Source organism: Budorcas taxicolor, chromosome 4, assembly GCF_023091745.1.
Source record: "Budorcas taxicolor isolate Tak-1 chromosome 4, Takin1.1, whole genome shotgun sequence".
NCBI lineage: Eukaryota > Metazoa > Chordata > Mammalia > Artiodactyla > Bovidae > Budorcas > Budorcas taxicolor.
In genome coordinates, this window is record NC_068913.1 from 17,752,294 (window position 1) to 17,779,225 (window position 26,932).

Consider the following 26,932-nt stretch of genomic DNA (forward strand, 5'->3'; position numbering starts at 1 on the left):
TTAATTCCCGTTAGTAACTCTTTACAGAATTCACATGTTTTCGGTGTGTAGCATATAAGCTCCTGTAAACCCGTATTTGAGCTTATTAAAATCAAGTCACTAGACTGTAGTGCTTGAGGAGAAAGTGATAATTTGGAACTAATTATCCAGTTGGAAGTTTATCTGCCTCCTTCTGCTCCTTTTTTTGTAGCTGCCTCTCTGGGTAAATTTTGGTGGTGAGTTGTAATGACATTACAGCTTCCTGTTTGCTGCTGCCGTAGGAGCCAGGGTATTTACAGCTCAGGGGGATAAACCCACAGATCAGTGGGGAACCGGTTTTGAATTTTTGTCATGATTCATCTCTGCAAGGAATTAACAATATAAGTAAGTAGTTAGTCACTTTTCTAATCTTCAGTTGTGGAAAGTGTTTCATATTGTGAAAACTAGAACAATATTAGTAACTGATTTACTACTGATTGTTTTTTGGTCTGTAGGTATATTCTGAGAGCTGTGAATAGAGAAATATCAGTTTTTTAAATAGAATTGCATCAGTTTTGGTGACTATTTTAATCAGCTTTAGCAGATACTTTTAGATTGTGTTTGTTGAACTTAAATTTATTTGTACTACAAATATTATTTTTTAATTTGCCTTTTTTATCCTCTTTATTATATTGAAGTACATTTGACATACACTGTTATATTAGTTTCATGTGTACAACATAGTGCTCCAACATTTGTATGCATTGCAAAATGATCAGCTCAGTAAGTCTAGTTACCATCTGCCACTATACAAAGCTAATACAGTATTATTGACTGTACTCCCCATGCTATACATTACATTCTCATGACTTATAACTGAGAGTCTGTATTTCTATAACTGCAATTTGCATTTCGTTTTGGTCTCCAAGACTGAAGAATATGTTTATTTATTTAGTTCACTAACCTAAAGATAACAAAATACAAAAACAAGCCAATAAAAAAGTCCCCACAAAACCACAGTTCCGTTTGTGTGTTTGTCTTGAGTGACAACTAATTCACATATGCATATGGAGACACATATAAAATAATAACTAACAGATGGTATAGCTGCAAAGTAGGATTTATAAAGATTATTATCAGCTGGTGGTACTGAGATACTACTGTGGTTATACTGACAGAAGACACAAAAATTGCTTATAATAATAAACTGTGACACTAATATCCCCCCAACTTCTGTTAACCAAAGTAGCTTACCGCATATTTAATATAAATTTTTTAATGAAGACCTAAAATAATCATACAGCCAGTTTGTACTAGGGAATTTAATAGACAGCAGTTGTAAAACCAGTAAGATTAGCAACAACAGCAAAACATTTGCTAAGATGGTTAAGTGCGTAATAGTGGGCTCCCTGGAGAGTAAGGTGAGGATTTGGGGGACTCTGTTGATTCACGTCACTTGAGGTGACATCTCAGTCTAGTGCAGTGTGTACAGTTTTTGTATTTTCTTACTTGCATTTTTATAGATTGTTGAGTTACCTGTGAAATTCATAGTTCAGTGATTTAGAGAACAAAAATTGATCTTTTGAAAAAGGCACAGAATGAACATGTATTAATGAAATGTTCGCTCTTTTTTTTAATGTGTTTTTATATTTTGCTTTATGTCTTTTGACAAAGCTATAGGCCTTCAGATTCTGTAGGGATGAGTTTTCTTGTTCTTTTTTTTTTTTTTAATAGTCATTAAAATGAATGAAAATATCCTTGAAGTTTGTAAATTCCATATGATGTAGACTTTGGTTACCACTCTTTAAAAAGGGGTATAAGATTATCTTATTAAAGACTGAATTCTGTGTAGAAAAAAATTAAGACTGGGTACTACAGAAAAAAGGAAACTTGAGTGATTCTCAGGAATAGCAAATATTCATCCCGTAGTTATCACAATTTTGGTTTTAAGATTTTTTTAAGTATAACATGATACATGTTAATAAGTTCATAAATTTACATTATGGGGGTTATAATGATGATTATGAAACTATTCTCACAAGATATTCATAATCCAAATACAGGTACAATGGGAATTGGTATTGAAGGCAGTTTAAGTTGGTACAACCATTTTTGAAAACATTTTGGCAATAAGTGTCAAGAGCCATAAAGACATTAACATACTTTGACAGTAATTCCACTTTTAGGATTCTAAGAAAATACTCTTAAATCCACAAGAGGTTGTATGTGCACAAAGATGGCAGTCCACTTAATGGAATACTTTTTAGTTTTCAATAAAATATAAAGACTCTTGGTTTCATAATCAATTAGAAAATTTGAGGTACAAAATTATATTCAAAATGGTGCAGAAAAAGATGATGTAATACATAAAAACATTAAGAGTAATTGCCTTGGGAATGTTAGATAAATGGATTAAAGCACACTCTCCAGGGCTCACATTCTCCTGTTTGTCTGTGAATGTATCTTAATTTTAAATGATAGTAAGTTTGATGGTGAGGATTTTGCCTAACAGAAGAACCTTTTTGGATGGCAGCTGAGGCTATGGAGCAGTCTACTGATGATGATCTTTGGGAGATATGTAGGCACTTTGCTACCTTGGCCTATTTACGATGTCTTAGTTAGTTGATCACATCTGATCACGGTTTGTCAAAACACCTGTCCTCTCACCTAGGGGTCTTTCCAGCAGGGAGAAGAGTGAGTGACTGAAAGGTTATTTTTCACCTATTGGTAATCACAGGGCCCAGACTTTTCTCGCTGATCTACTTGACTGTCTAATTTGCTGTATCGGTTATAAAGTCATATTCCCCCTCTTAGAGATTGTGGGTTACTCGTCTGAACATGTATTTACCTACACATCTTGTTTTTTCCTCTTATCTATGACTCTGAGACTCTTAGTTTGAAGATATTAATTTCTCCCTTTATAACAGTTTCTGGGAATACAACTTTATCCAGGATGAGTGAGAGGATCTTTGTGTTTTGTTTTCCTCATATAGACCTATTTCACATTTTTTATTTACTGGGAAATGAAGCACAGTTGGATTACTGCAGTGCTTATGTCATTTAAATGGTAAATTTAATTCTTTGATGTGTTTATCCTCCTATGCAAGTTACCTTTTGGGAAAAGATTTTCTAGCGCGCATCTCTCCAATCTTTGTTTTCACTTGAATTAGTGGGCCATATAATACAGTAGAAAGTACATTTTTTACTGGATTCCTCTGCTCACCAAGTGTTTGATCTTGGACAAGTTGCTAAGCTTCTCTTCAACTTCAATTCTTAGTCAATGAAGTTGAGGGATTAGATGCAGTGTCTGAGATCTTTTCCTCCCCAGAAGTCCTGGCTCTTTACCTCTTTGGAAAGTGAACTGGAATTTTGCCACCAAATGCCAACCTTTATACTGCTTCTTTGATTGGAGGGTGGAGGAAAGGGGGGTGGGGGGAAACCTGCTGCATAATGAAGATTTTAGGTATTGATTAATCAGGCTTTTGTGCTGGTTAGGAAGGAATTATCCAAAAGTCCTTGCAGGTAAATTGTCAGACTGCTAAAACCATTTCCAAGATCCTTGCTCTTGCTTGCAGAGTATGTTTGGGAAAATGATAAATTTGGCCACTGGTAAAGAACAATTAAAATACCTCATGATTATGTCTTTAAAACTATAAACTTTGTACTTTCATATTTGCCAGATTAGCATGGGTTGTTGATTGCTCGAAACACTGGCAAGATGAATTAGCTTGAGGCGTGCTCCTCGGAGTTTGTGAAGATCTTTTCCATCACTTCAGGCTTGTTTTTGTTACCACTACGTCTCAGTCCTAGTTTCAGTTTTGCTGGAAAAAATTAGAATGGAGAGGTCATAATTCTGGTACTTTCTGGCTTCCGTTGGGTTAACAAGCACTGAAACATTATGTTCATTCATCCTGGCCAGAAAAGGCCAAACTATGTGAGGTGCATGAGAGGTGCCCCGCTTCCGTCCAAAATGCACATATGGTGTGGGTAAGCCGGCAATGGGAGTTTTACGCAGCGTCTCAGCTCATGTACACAGTCTGTTGCTCAGCACCAGTTACTCCTTGCCAGAAACCTGCTAACCTGCTGCTTTTGTAGCTCCACTTGATGAAGCTAAGGTAAGCTTAAAGTGACCACAGTGCTATTTGTTCAACTTGAGCAGTCTTAGTTTGTTAAACGTTATGTAACTGTAACCACCTGCCTCCTCTGTTGATTCTTCACAATTGATTGCAATTAGAATCAAAGAACCGGAACCTGTAATTGCATGGCACAGAGCTACATCAGATCCAATATGTGTCTGTATTGAGTATGTTTCGAAGGAGGAACTGAAATGTGGAAATGCTGGCTTTTTGCTGAGAAAACCAGATTTGCTATCTCCAGTTTAGGAATTATGTTCACAACCACAGAGGCTATTCTGTGTATCTGTCTGTCAGTAGTCATTTGGTTGTCGTTTTTCCAGTTTTCACTTTTGTAGTTTTAAAAACCACAGAATCAGCAGGGTGGGAGGTCCATGTTGGGAGAACAACTGTTCCCTATTTCCCAGAGCCATCTTTTTTTCTAATCCCCTGTTTTTTTAATTAGTAACAAATGGTCCTTATTTTTCCCTCCTCTGGCTCCGGTTACAATTGTACCTGGTCACTCTATAGGGAGTTCAGATTAAAGCACAGCCCTATTTAGGTTGTCTGCACACACAACTAGAGATTCTTTTTCAGAAGGATTAATTTCACCTGACTCTTTATGCAGTGGAAAAACTGGCCTGCAGGTATGTACTTGGCCTAATTGGCATTTTCTGAATATTCCACTTTGTACCTTACTGAGGATTCTTGTGAATATGCTTATGAGAGTGCACCAACATGAATACATAGGGGGAAAAAAAATCACACCTTAACTAAGCTCAGCTAAGTTTACATAGATTTTACATTTTTTCCCCAGACCTAACAGGCCCCATTTCTTACTGTATATCAGATTTTTAAAAAAATGAACTCCTGTGTTCATCTTGTCTTGTTAAATAATTGGTATTAATTTCTACCCATTCAAGGACTGTTAAATATCCACTTTTGGAATGCCATATTGTTAGGTATATGCCTTTCACACGTTACCTTTTAAATTAGTTAAGAAATCATTATGGGTTTGAATTCCTAAATTTTCTCTAATACTAGTTATATAATAGAAAGTGTGTGGACTAGAGCCTCCTAATGTAAAAGCAAAAGGCCATAATTTTTTTTAGGGAAATGCAACCCAACTTTTCTCTGCCTTTTTATGCCTTTTTGTCCTTGGAGAAGGAGAAAAGATTGGCATATAAGTACTATACCTAAGAGCTCAATGCCAGTGGACTGAGTACAATTTACATAATAATAAAATGCCCCTGAAAACTTTCTCAGAACTTCTGAACTGAAAAGAATCAGTAAACTGTTGCATAATCCTACTTCTTAAGTTGGTTTCGGTTGGAGAATAATTTGAAGAACATGCTGTCTCTTTGTTCACGTAGATATTCCGGGATTTATTACTAGATCAAGCTGGCCCATTGGAGAGCTGTATATTCCTATCTCATTGCCTCGGTGCAGCACAGATTGCCTTCCCTGAGCTGTTTTTCAGCTTGATTGAATAACTCTGTGAGAAACTGTTGTGCGGAATACACTGTGACATTTATTATGGAGGAATTACTGAGACATTGTCTGCCCTCTTCTGTAGTTGCCCCTGTGTGAAGTCCCACTTAGGTCTTCTGGCTTCTTGCTGCTTTTATGCTAACAGAAAATATTTTGTTTCTCCTGAGGTGGTAATACTCTTTCTCATGGCCACTGTGAATTTGGTACCTAGTCACTTTTTTTCCATCGTGCTTTGGCAGGAGGTAGGTAGCTCAGACCTAAATTTGTAGCTCAGTTTTAGTAAATATTTAGAACTGTGTAGAATATACATTGGCTTTCTTTACTTTCTTCTTATCTGATGCCCCTATATTTTTCCTGGTTATGATTTTTAAATTTATTGTGAATCTTCTATTGGCTGCTTCAAATTCATTGTAAAGAGGAAAGAGTTAACATATACATTTATCTGTATATTTATGTATTACTTATATAAACAAGTATATATTTAAATTGTTTTTTAATAGGTTATAAGAGATACAAGTTACAAGATATCTATGTGTGTGTATATATATACACACACAGATATATGTGACCCCATGGACTGTAGCCCACCAGCCTCCTCTCTCCATGCAATTCTCCAGCCAGGAATACTGGAGAGGGTTGCCATTCCCTTCTCCAGGGAATCTTCCAGACCCAGGGATCGAACCTGGGTCTCCCATATTGCAGGCAGATTCTTTACCGTCTGCGACACCAGGGAAGCGCAAGATACATACACAATTCCCAATGTTAATTCTCTCACTCTTCTTTTAAAAAATTACATGTGCCGAAAGCGTGAGCTCTTTTACCTGCGAGAATGTGTGTGACGCTGGGCACCTTGCTTTCCCTCTGCCATGCCTCAGGCTCATATGCCGGTTTCCAGTTTAACATGGTTTCTTCAGGTCCTTGTTCACTGGAGACGCTCAGCTCTGTTCAGCTGCAGTCAGGCCATGTGCCTTGGGCACACGCTGCCCTCAGCGTTGCACGTTTCCCGCTCCAAGGTCCCCTGCTTCACACACTGCTTTTCCATTCTCTAGATACGCTTTAGGTGGTTTCCCTGTTGAATTTGAGGTGTCAGTAGGAGGACCCAGAGAGACACTGTCTTGGGAGTCACGGTTCACAGAAGCCCTGCAGTGGCGTCAGTAGCTGCCAGGGTGTGAGCTTCATCCTCAGACAGACGTGGAGCTCCAGTCTTGGCTCTCCGTGCATCACTGTGGTACCTCTGATGAAGTACTTAGGCTTTCAGAACTTCAAGCGCCTTTGCTGTAACATGATGATACTATCTACTTAGCAGTGTGTCTGTATACACAGTCTGACATACCAGATACTCAATAAGAGTTTCTTTTTAAATTGGAAGGAAATCATGGTGGATGATTCCCACTCATACCCAAGTAGGATTGAAGGGATTGAATCAGTTAGGAATTAGGCTCAGAAAAGAGTCACAGAGACATGGAAGGTAGTGGCTTAAATTTAGGACTTTATTTTTCCCATGTGACAAGAAGACTGGTGGAAGGTGGTGGGAGCATTGTTTCAGGAGCTCAAGTATGGCCAGGCTGATGTTTTATGAGTCTTGATCTTTTCCTCATAGTTGCAACATAGCTACTGCAACTCCAGCCATCATACCTCACTTCCAGAAAGTTGGGAAAAGGAAGATAGCTGAGAGAGAATAAAAATACCTATGTCCAGAAACTTTCCAAATAATCTCTAACAGAGTTTTACTGGCTCTGTTGTGTCACACACTAGGCTATCCCTGGTGGCAGGGGATCCTGGGAGATGTTTTTTTGTGTAGTACCCTCAGCAAAATCAGGGTCCAGTAATAAGGAAGAAAGGGAAGATGAATACTGGATAGGCTGCAAGCAGTCTTTGATACAGATACCATCCTGCTTCGATTTTAGAAGCTTCATTTTTCCAACGACAGACATGGAGAAGTAGAGGGAAATACCCATTGGTGATAACAGGATCTGTTTGGAGGCAGAAAGCCTTTGAGTAGTCAAAGAGGGGTGGAAAAATAAGGATTTACTTATTATTTTTTGAACCTATAGTAAGTTAGGCATGGTACTGGTAGGAAATTTACATATATCACCTCATTAACTTTAACCAGTGAGATAGACTGTACTATCTAGATTTTATAGATCAAGCGACCAAGGGTCAAGAACATCAATTTCCCCAAGTCATATCACCAGGAACAGTAATGGAGCTGGAATTCAGACTTGCACCCGAGTGACCACAAAACCTTTGCTTTGCACTGTATTGCTTTCCTGCATAACTCGGGAGAAACCTGTTATTGCACATTGCTCTTATTTTCTGTAGTGTGTTATACTCCTGGGGCCCATAGTAACTATATTTTGACCTAATCATTTGTGAACAGAATTAAAGTGAGCACCATAAAAAGGATCTCTGCTGTGGCTGCTGAAGGTTGCCCAGACCAGGCGGGGAGGAACAGGCGGTGGTGCTTCCCTCTCAGAGGGGCTGGCGGCCATCTCTGGATTTCTGCCTCTGGCGTCAGGAGCACATTCTTCAGGAGGTAGAGCAGCAGTGACCAATATCAGGAGATCAGAATCCAAAATTAAAAGCTGACAGAAGACTTGGCTTGAAGATGGGTATCTTCTCAAGTCAGAAGCCAGGGCATCATCTTTGCTTTCTTCCCTCTTACCCATGCTCAACCCAGCTGATCACCAAGTCACTGTGTTTTTGCCTCACTTATCTGTCCTGTCCTCTCTCTCCCCACTCCACCTCCAGCGGTCCCGTGAGCGGTCCACTCACGTGGACTATTGCAGTTTCTGAAAGAGCCTTCTGCGCCCTAGTCTTACTTTCATTCAGCCCATTCGCCACAGATCTGAGCATGTACTTGCCTTATTTGATCACATCTGGGCCTCTTCGCTTCTTGCAGGATAAAATCGAGTAACTTTTGTCTGGTGTGTGTGTCTCTTCATGATCTGGCCCTGCCATGTGTATAAACCTCCAGGTCTGTCCTATGTCACTACACAGAGTTTCTGACCATGCTGTGAACATCTTCCTTTCTCATATGTGCAATTCTCTTTTTTCCTGGAGTGCTTTTTTTCTATTTAAAAAAAAATCATTTCAACTTTTTATTTTGAGTATAGCTGATTAACAATGCTGTGATAGTTTTGGGTGGACAGCAGCGGGACTCTGGAATGCTTTCTTTATCCCTTCCCGCTTTTGAACAGTTAGTGTTGCCATTCACCCTTCAAACTCCTGCTCAAATATTTGGCCTCTTGGGTGCCGTCTTTGTCTCTCTTGCTTGTTGTTGCTGTTGTTCAGTCACCAACTGGTGTCTGATTCTTCACAGCCCCATAGACTGCAGCATGCCAGAGTTTGCCCAAGTTCATGTCCATTGCAATGGTGGCGCATCCAGCCATCTCTTCCTCTGTCACCCTCTTCTTCTTAGGCAGCATAATGACCCCTCTTCTGCTCGCTCAGCGCCGTTCCATGCCAGTGTCTGGCTCCCTGTGTCATGACGGGAAGCATCTTGACTGGGGGCTCCTGGCTGCTTCTGCATTGTGCTCTCTCTGCCTGGCATCGTGCATGGCAGGTGTCAGGCACTCAGTAAATGTATAGTGTTAGTTGCTTGCAGGAATGAGTGCTTGGATTAGACCAAAGGCAGAATGACTTGTTCACCTTATTACCTAAGGACTGGAACAGCCTAACTTTGGACAAAATCCTTATTTTTTTAATGCTGGATTAACGGGAGTATATGTGTAAAAGTATTCCATCTCTCCAAATTGTATTATTTACATCAGGTTCTGCCATAGTTTCTGTTAGTTTTTCAGGTTGTCTTAATCCCAGTAGGCCAGCTCAGCAGTGCTTCTGATTCCCAGATCCTGAAGAGGATATCAGTTCTGTTGTTTTATGTCTTTCTTTCCCCAAAACTCAATTGTGTTTCGGATGTTTCTCCTTTGTATTGGCTGTTTCAGCATCCATTCCTGACTGAAGATACATTTTAAATGGTAATTTAAAAATGATTTAAAAAAATTTTTTTAATACTGACTCCTAAGTGGTTTTTGGTATGTTTGTTGCCTTCTTTAGCCATTTAAAATAGTACAGGACCTTGTTGCACAGGAATTAAGAAGTTAGCAAAATGAGTAAGTGATAAGCATCTGAAATTTTTCTTCAAACCATAGGTATTATTGCTACTCCTTAAAATTGTAATTCCCAGTTTGTAATATTATATATCAAATACTGTTAACATTCAAAAATTCCTTACATTGTGCTGTATCTGACAAGTTGCAAATAGTAACTGAAAGAATCTGAGATTGTTAAAAGCTGCATCTTCTCTTATTTATTATTGTTGTTGTTGTTGTTCAGTCCACTCAGTCGTGTCCAACTCTTTGCAACTCCATGGACTGCAGCGCACCAGACTTCCCTGTCCTTCACTGTATCCCAGGGTTTGCTCACACTCACGTCCATTGAGTCGGTGATGCCATCCAACCATCTCATCTTCTGTCGTCCCCTTCTCCTCCTGCCCTCAATCTTCCCCAGCATCAGGGTCTTTTCCAGTGAGTCAGCTTTTTGCATCAGGTGGCCAAAGTATTGGAGTTTCAGCTTCAGCATCAGTCCTTCCAATGAATATTCAGGGTTGATTTCCTTTAGGATTGACTGGTTTGATTTCCTTGCAGTCCAAGGGACTCTCAGGAGTCTTTTCCAGCACCACAGTTTGAAAGCATTAATTCTGTGGCACTCAGTCTTCTTTATGGTCCAGCTTTCATATCCATATGTGGGACTACTGGAAAAACCATAGCTTTGACTAGACAGACCTTTGTCAGCAAAGTAATGTCTGCTTTTTAATATGCTGTCTATTTTTGTCATAGCTTTTCTTCCTAGGAGCAAGTGTCTATTAATTACATGGCTGCAGTCACCATTCTCAGTGATTTTGGAGCCCAAAAGAAGAAAACCTGTCACTGTTTGCACTTCTTCCCCATCTATTTGCCATGAAGTGATGGGATCAGATGCCATGATCTTAGTTTTTTGAATGATGAATTTTAAACCAGCTTTTCACTCTTCTCTTTAACCCTCATCAAGAAGCTCTAGTTCCTCTTCGCCTTAGAGTAGTAGCATCTGCATATCTGCGGTTGTTATTTCTTCAGGCAGTCTTGATTCCAGCTTGTGAGTCATCCAGCCCAGCATTTCACGTGATGTATATGAGTTAAATAAGCAGGCTGACAATATACAGCCTTGACATACTCCTTTCCCAGTTTTGAACCCAGTCCGTTGTTCTCTAATGCCTAAAAATAATACTTACAAATAATAAGTGTCAAATATTTGTGGAAGGAAGGAAAGAAGCCGTGGCAGTAGCATCTCAGTTAACCAGTGCCTGGGAAGCCTGCACTAGGGTGAATGTCCAAGTCCAAAGTCAGTGAAAGAGAATTTCCACATTTGTACACCAGACCAATGAAGACCTTCTGAAATCACACTTGTGAAAAGGGCCATTGAATCAAACAGAAGCAGGTGCACCGTTGGTAACTGGATAAATCTCCAAGAGTGTTACTTATTGTTTTCAACTTCTGCCTCATGCCTGTTGACACTGAGAACCAAAATCAGATTCTGTGCCTTCAACTTCAATAGTGGTAGTTTTGCTCTGAAAGAAAAATGGACTCAGTTTCTGGTATAACACTCTTTAGTCCTCAAAAGATCCTGTGAGTAACTTTTCATTTTTATCATTGTCTAACTTAAACCTGGTTATCCTGCTAATAGATAATTCCCTAGTTTCTTATCCAAATTCATTTTAAACTATTTATTTGTTTAAATATTTCTTAAACATTTCTTTGGAGCAAGACACTGTTAAACATTGTTCTCCATGCCTAAAAATGTTGTAGATATTATTTTGTGGAAGATTTGTGGTTAAAAAAACTTGTGTTACACACCTAAAAGCTCATCATTGCAAGATCATGCAAGATGGTTGGCCATAGTTGAACTCCAGGATTAGAAGCTATAATTCTGTCTCTCAGAGACAGTCTTCCCTCAAGCAAATTTCAGGGCATCACAAAGCTAACTATCAAGTAACCAAATGAATCAGTTAGCCATACCACTTATGGCTTTCCTTAATCAAGTAAGTATTAAGGAGTTTTATTAATAAAGAAAGAGCTACAGGAAAATGTGAAATCTGAAGAAGATATGAGAAATATAGGCTAAATTATGGATGAACTATGGATAATAGCAACATATGAGAATGCTTAGTTTTTCTGACATATCTTACCTAATCTCATTATAAGTGACTAAGAGGAATATTTTATTTCTGTTTCCAGAACATTTGGATTTGGTTATAAAATGTATAATTCCAGTAACTTTCTGGTTTCTAATACATTGCCTATAACTATTAGTCAAGTCAAAACCCAATCTTAAAATTTCCTAACAGTAAATGTGAAAGAAGACAGAATTCAGCAACACATCAAAAAGCTCAGACACCATGATCAAGTTGGGTTTATTACAGGGATACAAGGATTCTTCAGTATATGGAAATCAATCAATGTGATACACATTAACAAATTGAAAGATGAAAACCATATGATCATCTCAATAGATGCAGAAAAAGCCTTTGACAAAATTCACCACCTATTTATGATTAAAACTCCTCAAAAAATGGGCATAGAAGGAAACCTGCCTCAACATAGCAAAGGCCATATATAATAAGCCTATGGCAAACATTTTTCTCAATGGTGAAAAACTGAAAGCATTCCCCCTAAGATCAGGAAAAAGACAAAGGTGTCCACTTTTGCTACTATTATTAAACATAGTCCTGGAAGTCCTAGCTACAGCAGTCAGAGAAGAAAAAGAAAGAAAGGAATCCAGATTGGAAATGAAGTAAAGCTCTCACTGTTTGCAGATGACATGATACTGTACATAGAAAACCCTTTTATTAAACATAGTTCTGGACGTCCTAGCTACAGCAGTCAGAGAAGAAAAGAAAGAAAAGGAATCCAGTTTGGAAATGAAGTAAAGCTCTCACTGTTTGCAGATGACATGATACTGTACATAGAAAACCCTAAAGATAGTATTAGAAAGTTACTAGAGCTAATCAGGCCTTCCCTTGTGGCTCAACTAGTAAAGAATCTGCCTGCAATGCTGGAGACCTGTGTTTGGTCCCTGGGTTGAAAAGATCCTCTGGAGAAGGAAATGGCAACCCATTCCAGTATTCTGGCCTAGAGAATTCCATGGACTGTCCATGGGGTCACAAAGAGTTGGACACAACTGAGTGACTTTCAGTTCAGTTCAGAGCTAATCAGCGAATTTAACAAAGTTGTAGGATACAAAATCAATACAGAGAAATCACTTGCTTTTCTATATACTAACAATGAAAAATGAGGAGAAATTAAAGAATCGATCCCATTCACCATTGCAACAAAAAGAATTAAATATATAGGAATATACTTGCCTAAGGAGACAAAAGAACTGTACACAGAAAATTATAAGACACTAATGAAAGAAATCAAAGATGACATAAACAGATGGAGACATATTCCACATTCCTGGGTAGGAGGAATCAATATTGTGAAAATGACTATACTATCAAACGCCATCTACAGATTCAGTGTGATCCCTATCAAATTATCAATGACATTTTTCACAGAACTAGAACAAAAAAATGTCACAATTCATATGGAAACACAAAAGACCCCAAATAGCCAAAGCAGTCTTAAGAAAGAAGAATGGAGCTGGAGGAATCTAGCTTCCTGACTTCAGGTTGTATTACAAAGCTACAGTCATCAAGACAGTATGGTACTGGCACAAAAACAGAAATATAGACCAATGGAACAAGATAGAAAGCCCAGAAATAAACCCATGCACCTATGGGTACCTTATTTTTGACAAAGAAGGCAAGAATATACCATGGGGCATAGACAGCCTCTTCAATAAATGGTGCTGGGAAAACTGGACAGATTTATGTAAAGGAATGAAATTAGAATACTTCCTACCACCATACACAAAGATAAACTCAAAATGGATTAAAGACCTACATGTAAGACCAGAAACTATAAAATTCTTAGAGGAAAACATAGGCAGAACACTTGATGACATCAATCCAAGTAAGATCCCCTATGACCCACCTCCTAGAGTAACAGAAATAAAAACAAAAGTAAAGAAGGGAATGCAAACTAGTACAGCCACTATGGAGAACAGTGTGGAGATTCCTTAAAAAATTGCAAATAGAACTCCCTTATGACCCAGCAATCCCACTGCTGGGCATATACACCGAGGAAACCAGAATTGAAAGAGACACATGTACCCCAATGTTCATCGCAGCACTGATTATAATAGCCAGGACATGGAAACAACCTAGATGTCCATCAACAGATGAATGGATAAGAAAGCTGTGGTACATATACACAATGGAGTATTACTCAGCCGTTAAAAAGAATTCATTTGAATCAGTTCTGATGAGATGGACGAAACTGGAGCCGATTATACAGAGTGAAGTAAGCCAGAAAGAAAAACACCAATACAGTATACTAACACATATATATGGAATTTAGAAAGATGGCAATGACGACCCTGTATGCAAGACAGGAAAAAAGACGCAGCTGTCTATAACGGACTTTTGGACTCAGAGGGAGAGGGAGAGGGTGGGATGATATGGGAGAATGGCATTCTATCATGTATACTATCATGTAAGAATTGAATCGCTAGTCTATGTCTGACGCAGGATACAGCATGCTTGGGGCTGGTGCATGGGGATGACCCACAGAGATGTTATGGGGAGGGAGGTGGGAGGGGGGTTCATGTTTGGGAACACATGTAAGAATTAAAGATTTTAAAATTAAAAAATAAATAAATAAATAAATAAATAAAAAAAGAAGTGTACCTGATTAAACTTAAAAGCTTTTGCACAGCAAAGGAAACTATAAGTATGGTGATAAGACAACCCTCAGAATGGGAGAAAATAATAGCAAGTGAAACAACTGACAAAGGATTAATTTCCAAAATATACAAGCAGCTCATAAAATTCAATACCAGAAAAACAACCCGATCAAAAAGTGGAAAAAGACCTAAACAGACATTTCTCCAAAGAAGACATACAGATGGCTAACAAACACATGAAAAGATGCTCAACATAGCTCATTAGTAGAGAAATGCAAATCAAAAACACAATGAGATATCACCTCACACCAGTCAGAATGGCCCTCATCGAAAAGTCTACAAACAGTAAATGCTGGAGAGGGTATGGAAAAAAGGGAACACTTTTGCACTGTTAGTGGGAATGTAAATTGATGCAGCCACTATGGAGAACGGTATGCAGAGTCCTTAAAAACCTAGGAATAAAAGCACCATATGACCCAGCAATCCCACTCCTAAGCATATACCCCGAGGAAACCAAAATTGAAAAAGACACATGTACCCCATTGTTCATTGTAGCACTATTTACAATAGTTAGAACATGGAAGCAACCTCAATGTCTATCAACAGATGAATGGATAAAGAAGTTATGGTATAAATACACAATGAAATATTACTCAGCCATAATAAGGAACACATTTGAGTCAGTTCTAATGAGGTGGATGAACCCTGAACCTATTGTACAGAGTGAAGTGAATCAGAAAGAGAAAGATAAACACCATATTCTAACACATATATATGGAATCTGGTAAAATAGTATTGAAGAATTTACTTACAGGGCAGCAGTGGAGAAAGAGAGAATAGACTTATGGACATGGGGAGAGGGGAGGGGAGGTAAGAGGTATGGAAAGAGTAACGTGTAAAATAGATAGCCAACGGGCATTTGCTGTATGGCTCAGGAAACTCGGGGGCTCTGTATCAACCTAGAGGGTTGTATGGCTCAGGAAACTCAAACAGGAGCTATGTATCAAGCTAGAGGGAGATGGGAGGGAGTTTCAAAAGGGAGGGGATATATGTATACCTATGGCTGATTCATGTTGAGGTTTGACAGAAAACAGCAAAATTCTGTAATTATCCTTCAATAAAACATAAATCAGTTTAAAAAAAGTGAAAGAAGAAAAGTATAAATTGACATTCATTGTTTAAAAAAGATATTAATTATTTTACATCTTGAATATTCATTTTTGAGGACTAAATACTGGTACCTCTCCGTCGCTTATTTTTCTACTAACGTCATCCCTGCCTCAGCTCTTGAAAATGGCTTGTTGAGTTTCAGTTTTGCGTGCAAGCCCTTAAGCGGTCCTTTGTAGTTTCACAAGAGCTGAAATGCTTGTTAGTCTGGAATTTAGTGTGTTTTAGTACTTATTTGTTTCCAGTTTTTCTTTTCTTGATTTTTTGGAACTCTTTTCATGAGGAAGCTCCATGGTTCTTAAAAATTAGTCATAAACCAGTTAGGAATTATATAATTTACCTTTTGGGAACACTATTCAAGTGGCAAATGTAAAGATGGCAAAATTTCGCTTCGTCTTTGGTGATGTGGCTGATCCTCAGAGAAAAACCAGACTCGTGAAATTTGTGGCAGGAATAGAAATGTGGCCAGAGAAAGCGAGTAGTTTAAGAAATACTTGTTTTTAATGAAAATTAAGCATAGCCTCTTAGACTACAATCCCTTTTTCTAATGGTATAGCTTTTTTGTGTTTTTGCTGTGTTCATTAACACAAAGGGTAAGTAAGCTCACTAGTGGCCAGAGATTTGCCTCACAGGAAAACATTAGGTAGTAATTAAGAACACGGCCTTTTTCCCCCCAAAGCAGTGAAACTTTAACTGCACTGCCATACGTGGTCTCTACTTGCCACACGTAGCTGTTGAGCACTTGAAATGTGACTAGTAGTCTGAGATGTGCTGTAAGTGTAAAATACATACTGAGTTTCAGAAACATGGTATGAAAGAAAGATTGTTAAATATTTCAATGATATTTTCTGTGGATTTCATGTTGCCATGATAACATTCTGGATATATTGCATTGGGGGGAAAAAAAGTATTAAAAGGAATTTCGCCTGTTTCTTTAAACTTTCTTACTGTGGCTACTAGAAACCTTTAGAATACAAATGTGGTTTGCCTTTTATAGTTTTACTGGACAGTGCCAGTCTAATAGACTAAAAAAGGCTTAGTCTGTATAGTAAATATTAATTATTAGTATGGTTAGTTCAGTTTTTAACCTCTTGAATAGTCAATGCTTTGGGAAGTCTGGGAAGCCCGATCATTTCTTTTGCTTTTTTCAAGGGCTGCACATTGAAGCTGCTGTTCTTTGCAGTTGCCAACCCTGATTCAGTTGACTGATAGCAATTGGTAGATAGTTCTAGAAGGAATAAGTGCTGCTTTGTGTCCAAATCAATGAACTGCACCTACTGTTTCTCTGCTTTACACCTTTTCCCCTGATGGCTTTTACATGGTTTTTCATAACAGACTGATATTTATAGTAACATGGATCTAAATTCATGCAGGTTTTCAAAGACCCAGCTAATATATCACCTTATACCATAATTTATGATATGCCATAAATCATCACACCCCATCATCTTATTTACAGCCTTTGAATAATATTGTCACTTATTATCATGTTATTATTGATCAGAAATATCGATAACAACAAATGAGTTTTTGTGATCACTCTTTTGTAAGAAACCAGTTGAAGCAGAACCTACATGTTGCAGGATCTGGGAAGCAAACATTTATGAATAATCAGCCTTTTTCCTTTGTGCAAAAAAAAATCATAAAAAATCTGTATGCATTTTATTTTAAATTCTCTAATTTATGAACTGTTTGATACTAACCTGAAAGGTTTGGGAGCACTGAGATTAGTAGAGTGAAGTCACATTATGTTAGGCAGGAAGCGGCCGTTGGATAGATGTTGATAATAATAAAACCTGTAAAGGTCATTCTGTGAAAATAAATGTAATACTTAAATTACTCAGTCATTTACTTTCTCTCAAAAAGTAATAAGTTAATCTTGTTCCCCCAAAAAACCTCTGAGACTGGTAGTTTTCTTTTCAATTCCTTTCATCTGAGGCAATCTTTTGTATATCATGCAAAAGGCCATACAATTAGCATGAAATGAGAGAGTGCTTTTTAAATTTGATGAATAAGGGCTCTTTTTTCCTCCAGCTGTTCTGCATGCAAGGTGGCGGTCTGTATCTCACCAGCAGACAGACTATTTGGTATCTACTCTATAAGTAGCTCCCAGTTTTTATATCTGTGCCTTAATGAGGAAGGAGGTCTGGAAGTAATAAAAGTGAGCTTAGAGCGCATTGAAAAAAAAAAAAAGCCACAATGCCTTAGTGCAGTGCTCCAAGATTCCCAGTTTGGACATTTAGGGCTTCTCCACCTTGCCCTGGATTCCAAAGATGGCCCTGTCACTCTTTTCCTGGCAGTCAATTGAGGACATATTAGTAAGACCTCCCTGAACATGAAAAACTTTTTCGGGGGTGGATCTCTTTTCTGTCATTTATCATGAAAGTATGCTTTGTTAGCATACTTTTTTTTTCCCTCAATGTTACCTCTTTTGAAAAGTTTTTATGCCTCTGTATTCTTGTGGGTTTGCTTTTTAGAAATACTTGTCTTTGAAGTTGTAATATTTATGTCAGTGACTATTACTTATTCTCTCTTTAAAAATGGTAATGTACTGTTTCATTAGTTAGAAGTCCTCCGCCTTTGCTGTTTTAAACAACCAAGATGAGATTTCCAATATTGTTGGTAAGGTGTTTGTAAGTTGTTGGCCATTCATGCTCACGTTTTTATATTGTTGTGTTTCAGAATTCCCTTACATGTAGCTATTCCTGTTACATAAAAGGAACCAGAATGCCACAAATCAGATGCATAAACCATAACTGAGCCATCTTTCTCCCCTTAAAGTACTACCATAACTAGAACTGCCAGATTTAGCAAATAACAATACTTAGTGCTGAAATAAATTTGAATTTCAGATAACAGAATTTTCAGTATGTTTGTCCTTTGTATCTCCCTGGGGGCTCAGACGGTATAAAGACTCCACCTGCAGTGCAGGAGACCCAGGTTTAGTCTCTGGGTTGGGAAGATCCTCTGGAAAAGGGAATGTGCTATGTAATATTTGTATCATACTTAGACTTTTAAAGAAACCACCTATATTTATTCTGGCAACCATAACCATAACTCAACTCTCTTATTAACTCAGAGACCTTCTGATCTGGGTGAGGTCTGTCTGTGCTTGGTCCTTTTGCTGTTTGCTGGTCATCCTGCTCCCCCCGGACCTTAGCAATATCAGGATAAGCTGTGGCTCCTTGAGACGCAAAGTATTTCAAGTTTGTTTTCTCATTCATCCATATATTTGGGGGAAGACAGGAAGGGGTGTGCTCTGTTCTCAGCTCTCCTCCTTTTAATTTTTAAAAAGAAGAAAATGGTCTCTTAAAAAGTGGTAATACAATTCTGAAAGCTAAGAGGACACCTAAAGCAGAATTTGATTCTCCTAACCTGCCTCTATTTTTGGTTCATTTAGTGTGAAATCTCTAGCAGTATAATTGCAGCTAAAGAAAAAAAACTTCAAAAGAGTGAATTCGGAGAGAACATAATTTCCTTTGTGCTTTGTAAAGAGAGTGGGCAGGTGGATGAAAAGTGACTCTTCCAGAATGGACACTGCGGTCCGGGTGAAAGGTGTTCCCTTCCTTCTCTTCCCCCACCCTCACCTTCCACACTGGAGAACCAGAGACGAACCCTTACCAGGCACAACCTCATCTCTTGTCATCTGCATAATTATGAAAGTTTCCTAGGTGATATTCCTCCCTCCAGCCTTGCTCTTTTCTAAGCTGACAACTAGCAGTGATTTTTGTGAGATATGAATCTTGCCGTACTGCTGGCTTAACTCCAGTGCCTAACATCATATAAAGTCCACACTGATGAGCGTGGGCTCTACCTTCTTCCACTTCTTCTACCTCTGTCTCAGCACTTGATGCTAGCAGTAACAAAGATTTGTGGTCCTCGAACGTACCATGCTAATTCATTCCAGCCTTGCATGCACTCTTCCTTCTGACTAGAATGCACAGCCCCTCTTATCTCCCTAGCAAAGCCCCATCCGTACTTGAAAGCCCAGAACAGACATCATTTGCTTTGTGAGACTTTCCCTCACCAGCATCACTATCCTTAAAGTAAATTCTCTCCTCCTACTTCGTCTCTTATATACACTGATGTGTGTCAGTGTGTTGCAATGGTTTATTTACTTGTCTGTCTCCTGGAGAAGTTTGCAAGTTTTTTTGAAGATAACTCATCATCATCAGCATCTCCAAATCTCCAGTTTCTCGCACAGTGCCTACAAAATAGCAGGTACCTGACGGGTGTTTGCGTGCCTGACTGGATCTACTGCCTGCGTGGTAAAAGCTATGGGTAGAGCCGGTCCCATTGACTGGTCTGTGCTTTAGCTACTCACTACCAGTTTTGTCCTTTCTTTCACATCAGTTGGAGAAAAGAAGAGCGATTCTTAATTTTCAAATGAGTAGCTAATCTACCAATGCTATTTACTAGCTATGGAATTTTCTTATAAATAAAGTACTCCCATAGAAAGGGGAGGTTATCAGCAGCCTTGTGTAGTAAACATGAGTTTGCTTTTGGGACCCTTTCCCATTAGGTCCTGTATCTCTCATTTCTTGTACCCCCCACCCCCAGTGCCTGTCCATGGCTTTGGGGTGCGACTGCAATCAGAGGATGAGGACGGCTCCAGGGGCCAGGAGAGGGAAGAAGAGTAAAGGTAGTAGCCAGATGTTGCTCCTTTCTTGACTGGTCTCCCTGTAGGAAAATTCACCTATCTTGTGTTCTGTCCCCTCAGGGCCTAACAAATCATGAAAAGTTAATTCATAAATTAATTCACAATGAGATAGTCAGTTATATTGATAACCTAAAGAGTAACTCTTGTCCGACAATATTTTCATTTTAACAGATGCTTTCAACTCCTAACACCAAAGAGTGAATAACACTGACATGATATACTTTATTGGAAGTCTGTACTTTATAGTACCAAGGAAAAGGCGTTTTTGAGAAAGCAGGAGACCTTTTAATCACCCCTCAGATAGTACAGGGACTTCCCTGGTGACTCAGGGGTAAAAGAGTCCACCTGCAATGCAGGAGACACGGGTTCGATCCCTGGATTGGGAAGATCCCCTGGAGAAGGACATGCCATCCCACTCCAGTATTCTTGCCTGGAAAATCTCATGGATAGAGGAGAGGAGCCTGGCAGGCTACAAACTGTGGGGTCACAAGAGTTGGACACAGCTTAGCTACTAAACCACCCACCCACCACCAGATAGTATTACCTAGGGCTGTCTGTAATGATTCTACATATGCATGAATCAGGAATTGCATTTGATTGCCAGCAATGGAGACTCTGTGGCTTAAACAAATTAGGTGTATATTTCTCTTCGTCTGAGAATGTCCTAAATTAGGCCATTGAGAGCCAGTACAGTGACTGCATGACACTGTCAGTATCCTAGACTCTCTCTCTTTCTACTCCACCACCTTTAGTATGTGGCTTCCATAACCCAGGTTGCCTCCTGATTATAGTGTGGCCATGCATCTCCAACCACAGAAGGAGGGGATTGAGGCAAACGCGAGCTCCTTTTAAATGGCTTTTCCAAAAGCCTCATCCAACAGCATCTCCTTGACCATCTCTACCAGCAGGAATGGTGGGGAAATGTTGGAAGCTAGGCACATTGCCATGATGTATTGTCTGTAACTAAGGAAGAAAGGTATGTAACTAGTAATCTTACACTGGTCCAGATTAGGGCAAATAATCTGTTAGTTCTTGCCTTTATGGGATCATTCAGATAGGTACATAGAACTAAAAATTGGTTTATTTTAGTTAATATTATAATAGAATTGCCTTTGAAGTACAGGTACTTAAATATAAACATAAGGAATTATAAGACTATTCAGGAAATACTTATCAGCATGCCCCCTGTTTGCTCAGTGCCCCAGAGATGAATGAATTCTTTTTGCCCACAAGTCGTTTATCAGTCTAATAGTCCAGGACACAGACATATGCAATTAAATAATGGTGTATTAGAGCTTATGATTACCCACTCCAGTGTTGTTGCCTAGAGAATCCCAGGGACGGCGGAGCCTGGTGGGCTGCCATCTGTGGGGTCGCACAGAGTCGGACACGACTGAAGTGACTTAGCAGCAGCAGAGCTTATGATTATGTGCTAATCATACGGTAAAGATGAAATCATATAATATAGACTAAATTCTAGAGACGTTCACATTTCAGAGAGTCCTGACCATGGCTGCAGGGGCCAAGGAGGACCTTCTGCAAAAAGTGGGAGATGGATAGAATGGGACAGGCGAACAAGAATGGTGGAGACAGCACCTGCCCACCCCCAACCCGTACCACCTGCTGTTCTTAGGGCACTTACATTAATCTATTTTATATGCGTATTAAAATATTTTTAGTATTTTAAATTGATGCAAGTTTTAACTCGATATATATATGTATTTAAAGAGAAAATTTCATGCTAGTATCATAAATGTCAAACCAGCTTTCCTTGCCAACTAAAAGGTAGCTTAAGGAAAGGGTGATACTAAAATTTTAAAATCCGTAATGAAGTAGAAAAGTCCAAATCAGATTAAGTTTTTCAGAGGGAAAATGCAGTGTTCTGTGATCAGAACTTGATACACATGTGGACTGAAGTTTTTCCTGCTTGCTCACAATAACACTAAAAACCAGACTTTGTAACTAAAAGCCAATTATCTTACTGGATGTAGAACCTCCAGTCTGTCTGAAACACCAAATCCATTGAGCCAAATATCCCTTCACTGCTCACTGATCACAAAACATTAATATCACCGTTTTCTTAAGTTATCTTTTAGCTGGCAAGGAAAGTTGGTTTTACATTTATGATACTGGTGTGAAATTTTCTCTTCAAGTATATGTATCGAGTTAAAAACAAAGGTCAATTTTAAAACTATAAATAAATATTTAAATTAAAAATATTTAAATAAGTATATAAAATACATAGAACTAGTTTTTAAGCAAAATGGTATAGATGACTCTTCTGACAAGCATTTGTTTCAGGAAGCTGTGTGGCCATTTCTGCTGTTGTCCTCTTCTTTTGAATGTGTCAGATTATTGAATAATGTTCTGAAAGTGGTGGAATAAAAAAAGTGTTTCTTTGGCATCCACCACTCCAAAATCACTGCAGATGGTGACTGCAGCCATGAAATTAAAAGACGCTTACTCCTTGGAAGACTAGTTATGACCAACCTAGATAGCATGTTGAAAAGCAGAGACATTACTTTGCCGACTAAGGTCCATCTAGTCAAGGCTATGGTTTTTCCTGTGGTCATGTATGGATGTGAGAGTTGGACTGTGAAGAAGGCTGAGCACCGAAGAATTGATGCTTTTGAACTGTGGTGTTGGAGAAGACTCTTGAGAGTCCCTTGGACTGCGAGGAGATCCAACCCGTCCATTCTGAAGGAGATCAGCCCTGGGATTTCTCTAGAAGGAATGATGCTGAAGCTGAAACTCCAGTACTTTGGCCACCTCATGCGAAGAGTTGACTCATTGGAAAAGACTCTGATGCTGGGAGGGATTGGGGGCAGGAGGAGAAGGGGACGACAGAGGATGAGATGGCTGGATGGCATCACTGACACAATGGACGTGAGTCTGAGTGAACTCTGGGAGTTGGTGATGGACAGGGAGGCCTGGAGCGCTGCGATTCATGGGGTCGCAAAGAGTCAGACACGACTGAGCGACTGAACTGAACTGAACTGCCATTTTTTGGGGAAAGTACTTTTGAAAACCCTTTACCAAATTCAAAATATTTTCACTGAATTCTACATTAGAATTTTCAACCTAGTGTTTTAAGAAGCATAGGGGTTTTTGATAGTTGCTGTTTGATTAAATGGATGGGTGAGATTGGAAGACTGCTGCCTAGACCTCTGGTGGTGTAGATTCGCATTCAGTCCTAATGGTAAAAGCTTTTATTTACTGCTCTTCTCCTATGCTTAGGTGCTGTGCTGAGCAGTATGTATCATTTAATTCTCCCTGTTTTTACAGTTGAGAAAACTGACACTTAAGAAAGTGAAATGTCTTATGCAGGTCACTTAGCTGGTATGTGGCTCCAATTTGAATTCAGATTGACTCAGATCAAACACTTAGGTGCCGAGTCACTGTCACTAAGTCACCGCTGGGGCTGCAGCTCTGCCTGAGCCGTCCCAGAGCCCCTGGCTCTGAGCTCACGGCAGCCAGGTCACTCCCCGGGGACTCCGCTCATGCTGACCTGTGTGTACACACGTGCTCGAACAGGTGGGAGCTGAGGGGCTGCCACTAAAGGCTTAGATCCAGAAAAGAAAGGAGATAGCCCTTGACTTGCCCTGCCCTCTACTCTGCCTGTCTTCTTGCCCATGAAGCCCCCCTGAACTCGAACCCCAGCTCTAGGCGCCCTCCTCCTAGCACTTGTGCAGCCAGTTGTACAAATCCTCATTCCTCAGGAATCACTGACCATATCAGAGGGAATTATGAGTAGAAGTCCATTGGTCCATATCATCCAGGCCTTTGGATGTCAAATCTGAAACCTTGACCTCAATTTTGTATGTGACTAGGATGTCACTAACAATAATGTTATCTTTAAATTAGGGTAGATAAAAATCAGTGGTTTCTCTTCAGAACACAAAGATGGAACATTGTTACAAGGGGCGGAATTTCTAATTATATAACATTGACTATATAGTCATGTCATTTCCTAAGGAAACATTTTAAGTGCATTGTAATGTCTCCCAAACATTTTCTGTTTTGTTTTTTTTTTTTCTATCAATAGCAGTTCTCAGTGCTAGTGCTAATGAGGATTTGTCTTTGGATATAGTGGCTAGCAATTTTTTATAATAAGTGTGGTGAGCAGTGTAAATTATTTGGGAAATGGATTTTTCCTGGTGAAATGTTTAAGCTGTCATTTAATAAACAATAGCCATCACTAACATACCATTTAACAGGCAGTCTAATACTAACAGCAATAACTCTCTCCATGTTTGGGGGATTTATATTTGACTTAAATTTTTGTTTAATTTTTAAATTTATTCATTTAATCAGTAATTTTTAAGCATCTATTTTTGTCAGAGTTTTACATTATCTTTGGCAGTGTGGAAGGGAGATATAAAGACCTTAGTGGGTACAGATCCTTTGAATATCTGGGAAAGAAAAAACTAAAGCTTGTTTTCCTTTTTATAAATGTGAATGAACAGAGCAAAAAGAATGCAGAAACCTGAGCTAGAGACTATCTTACTCTCATATCTGGAGTCTGGCTAAAAAATAATACGTTTCATTTTTATTTTAAAAAAGATACATTTCATGTTATGATATTACTTTAAAAAACAATGTTTTATGCTTTTCATTGATGAAAAATATTTGTGATACAGTATTTACTGATGAAAAATATTTAGGCTCCCCAACCCACCTGCCAATGCAGGACATGCAAGAGATGAGGGTTCGATCCCTGGTTTGGGAAGATCCCCTGGAGGAGGCAATGGCACCCCACTCCAGTACTCTTGCCTGGCAAATCCCATGGACGGAGGAGTCTGGTGGGCTGCGGTCCATGGGGTCGCTAAGAGTCAGACACAACTGAGCGACTTCACTTTCCCTTTTCACTTTCATGCATTGGAGAAGGAAATGGCAACCCACTCCAGTGTTCTTGCCTGGAGAATCCCAGGGACGGGGGAGCCTGGTGGGCTGCCGTCTGTGGGGTCGCACAGAGTCGGACACGACTGAAGCGACTTAGCAGCAGCAGCAGCCATGGGGTCGCAAAGAGTTGGACACAGTTGAGCAACTGAGTGCACACATGCAACATACGATTGACATTTATGAACAGTATTTATGGTATGTTAACCCTGTTGATACTTGTGCTAATATGACATTAGAGCAAATACGCAGTATGAGCCTTCTGGTTGCCCTTGGTCGGTAGCATTTAGGGGTTTGAGTCATGTGCAGTGCATCCTTTTCCTCACGTTTGATTCTTCGCTAGGTGCTGTCAGAGATGTCTTGTTGGTCCTCTCTTTACCTCTCCTATGCCAAGATCGGAGATCAGACCCTCATCATCCCTCAGCCGATGTATTACAAAGCCTCCTGACAGATCTTTCTGCCTCCTGATTTTCACCTTCCTGGTCTGTTTCTTACACGGTGTCAGAGCTTTATATTAAAAAAAAAAAAAAAGGAAAGAAAGAAAAACTTGTATTTTCATCCCCCCTGCTATATTATTTATAAAAATAATTATAAATTATAAATCAGTCCTTAAAATATATGTTTTCTGGCTGTTAAAAATGAATCTCCATATCTCTCAATTCTTAAAGAAGATATTATTAATGATACACAAATACTAATGATACACATTTTTAAGGAAATTTATTTGTACTCAGGCTGGTATAAATTGAATGCTCCTAACGAGTAATTTGATGTAAATTCACAACAGTTAGAATTAAGGTAATGTTAATTTTACTCTGTTTTAGTCCCTTACCCCATGTATTTATTAGGTCCAGCATGTCCTCATCTCACAGCTACTACAACCAGAACATTCTAAGTACCCATCCCTTGTGGGAACTTTTTCCTCTTACATAGCTTTGAATGTATCATTCATTAGGGACGCATCATATGATTATCTGGCCTCTGTTTTGATTATCTGAAATATATGATTAAAAAACCAAAAAGTTCTCCTTGTTGGCTCCATTCTAGATGCTTTCTATTTCCCTTTGGATAAAAAAGAGGTCAAAGTGGAGCCTAAATCAAAGACCTGTTTCACTATTCTGAAATGTGGTTACCTAGTTTTGCCTTTGGTTTCAGGCTCAGTTTTGCTGATTTATGTGACCCTTGGAACCTCCCTGGTGACCAGGGTCAGTGTTCAGAGCCAGAGACTGAGAATTCCAGTTCCCTTTGTGTCTGTCTGACAATTACCTAACTTTCCTGTATTTCCTCCTTGACACCGTTGGGATAATTGCCTTTCGTACCTCATAAGAGTATTGTGACATTAATTAATGTTTGTAAAGTGTTTTCAGGATCAGGATGAAAGGTATCAATTTGTAAGCATGTGATATTATTATAATTATTAGTAGTAATGGGGATGGTTGTTTAATGCAAATTTTCATCTGAGTGTAGGGTCATATTTTCAAAGGACGATCTCTTTCTTTGTGGCCAGAGGTGGATACAATTAACCCTTCACCCTTTATTTTTGAAGATACAATTAGCAAATTGTGTGTGCAATTAGACTTGTATGCCGTTTTTGCCAGAACAACTAATTACAGCCTTGGTAAAAGTCCTTTTGGAAACGCAGGCCCTTTGAATCTCGACTGTCCCTATCTGTGTAATAAGCAATTTGTGCTAAGCATATTTTGGGGCCATGAAGGCTCCTGAATATTGAAGAATTGCTTTTGCGGTTGCTAGAGAAAGATTTTGTGTTCTTGAAGCCATACCTTTGTCTTTTGCCATCAAGCCTAAAAAGCCTTTCACA

General features: G+C 39.1%; 1 protein-coding gene across 2 annotated transcripts in view; it reads left to right on the forward strand.

The window, feature by feature from the left end:
- The window catches only part of UMAD1 (UBAP1-MVB12-associated (UMA) domain containing 1), a 246,745-nt gene that overhangs the window by 175,302 nt on the left and 44,511 nt on the right, over positions 1–26,932 (forward strand). The gene's annotated exons all lie outside the window — the stretch shown is intronic.